The 2,511-nt window shown below is 38.1% G+C and overlaps 1 pseudogene; it reads right to left on the bottom strand.

Moving 5' to 3' along the window:
- Nucleotides 1-1,156: 1,156 nt before the first annotated feature.
- Nucleotides 1,157-1,987, bottom strand: LOC121016524 (transcription factor BTF3-like; annotated as a pseudogene).
- Between the last annotated feature and the right edge of the window lie 524 nt (nucleotides 1,988-2,511).

Here is a 2,511-nt window from a genome sequence, read left to right as displayed (position 1 = left end):
AGCTGTTTCCATATCTTGGCTATTGTGAATAATGATGCAATGAATATGGGTATGCAGATATCTCTTTGAGATACTTATTTCATTTCTTCAGAAATATAGTCAGGTGTGGGATTACTAGATTACATAGAAGTTTATTTTCAATTTTTTGAGGAATCTTCATACTGTTTTCCATATGACTGTATGATTTTATGTTCCTTCCAAAAGTGTATTAAGAATTTCCTTTTCTAGGGGCATCTCAGTGGCTCAGTTGGTGGAGTGTCTGACTCTTGATTTCGGCTCCAGTCATGATCTCACAGTCATGAGATTGAGTCCTGCATTAGGCTCCAGGCTGGGCATGAAGACTACTTGAGATTCTCTCCCTCTCCCTCTGTCCTACCCTGCTAAGAAAGAAAGAAAGGAAGGAAGGAAGGAAGGAAGGAAGGAAGGAAGGAAGGAAGGAAGGAAGGAAGGAAGGAAAAGGGAATTTCCTTTTCTCTACATCCTCTCCAGTATCTGTTATCTCGTGTTTTTTTTTTGTTTTGTTTTGTTTTGTTTTTATTACAACCATCCTAACAGTACACGTGTAAAAGAATATCTCAATATGGCTTTGATTTGATTTCCATGATGAGTAATGATGTTGAGCACCTTTTATATATATTGGCCATTTGTAGATCATCTCTGGAAAAATATCTATTTGGGTGCTTTGCCCGTTTTTTAATTGTATTATTTGGGACTTTTTGGAGTTTTGTTATTTTGTTTGTTTGTTTGTTTTTGCTATAAAGTTATGAGTTCTTTATACATATTTTGGACATTAACCCCTCATCACAGGTTAGTATAAATTAGTTCCTCCCAAGGGAACCTGGGTGGCTCAGGTGATTAAGCCTCTGACTCTTGGTTTCAGCTCAGTTCATGATCTCATGGTTTGTGGGATCGAGCCCTACATCTGTGCTGACACAGTGCAGAGCCTGCTTGGCATTCTCTCTCTCACTCTACCTCTCCCCTATTTGTACCTCTCTCTCTCTCTCAAAATTAATAAATAACCTTTAAAATTTTATATTTGAAATTAAAAAAAAATTGTTCCTCCTATTTTGTAGGTTGCCTTTTCAATATATTATTTCCTTTGCTGTGCAGAAGCTCTTTAGTATAGTCTCATGTTTTTATTTTAGCTTTTGTTGCCTGGGATTTTGATGTGTTAACTCTTTTTTTTTTTTTTTAACTAGGCAAAAACTTTATTAACCTTGTTTCAAAGTTTATTCCCAGGCTTCTTTAGCTTAATTAGCTGCAAAGAATGAATTGTGTATAAGCAAAAACTGAAAAGAGTGGCAGTGTCCAAGGAGCTTGGGCTTAAAATATTAAAGATCTAGATTTTAGCATAACCATGAAAAAATTTTTAAAAAGCACTCATAATAAAAAATAGCAGCTCCCAGTAACTTCTTCAAGTTTTATTTTCTTCAGAAGTTGACTCAACTCAGTTTGTTTCCTTCTTGGAAGCTTCATCAAAATTTTCCACAAGATCTGGAACTTCATCATCATCCCCTCTGGTAGTGAGTGGTGCTTTTCCATCCACAGATTCTTCCTAAACTAGTCAGACTTGCTGTACCACGTTGGTTTAAGATCTTGGGTAGCACTTCTGTCAGCTGTTTGGTCTCAGGGTGGCCTTTGTAACAGACAAAGTGTTTGCTGCCAGGGAAGCCTGGACTTAGGGTTGTTGAAGTGGATCACTGTTCCCTGGTTTGTGAACATATTCATTTCTTCAATGCTAGAGATACTGTTTACCACTAACTTCTTGAAAGAGAACTGAAATTTGTTATCATCTACTATAGCCTTTCTATGAACCACCTTCTGTCAGCTAACAGTTCTTTTCCCACCAACATGCACTTGTGCTTGCAGTTTGCCAAGTTTCCCCAAACTCATGATAGTTTATTGCTCATGATAGTTTATTTCATCTTGGAACAGAAATAGGACCATGTGGGGGACTAGGGCTGGCGCTCAGGAGATCTCAGGTAGACCAGCTGAGATTAGGTGAGCTCACATGGGAACACAAAATGGCAGCTAACTCACTGATTTTTAAAGGTTCTCTTTCCACATGAGTACAACCAACCACTTCCACTCCCCATCCCTGCCACCACTAACCAAGATTTTAGAAATCACGACATTCACCTCAACTCCTTCCACAACATGCAACCCATACAGATGGAAAATAAAACCTAGAGGAAGCAAGCGATATTTTCCAACATCCTACATTCAAACCTTACCCCGTCAGGGGTGGCGTGGGCCTCTTATTCACCCTAAATCAGAATTCTACCAGTGGGTTTGGAGTCTTATTAGCAAGCCCACTATGTGATTCAGCAAATCCCGGGGCCTGATTTTTCCTAACATCTGTCTGACAGACAAGTTTCAAAATATTTTTCTAGAAAATGCTGACTACAAGGAAATGAAAATAGGCTATTTCATGCATAATAAAAAGAAAAAATCTAAAAGATTTCAGGAGCCCAACAGAGAATTAGATTAGAATTTACATTCAAATGAAGG

Source organism: Herpailurus yagouaroundi, unplaced genomic scaffold (genome assembly GCF_014898765.1).
Source record: "Herpailurus yagouaroundi ecotype Mexico unplaced genomic scaffold, PumYag 211, whole genome shotgun sequence".
NCBI lineage: Eukaryota > Metazoa > Chordata > Mammalia > Carnivora > Felidae > Herpailurus > Herpailurus yagouaroundi.
This window is presented reverse-complemented; position numbering and strand designations above follow the sequence as displayed.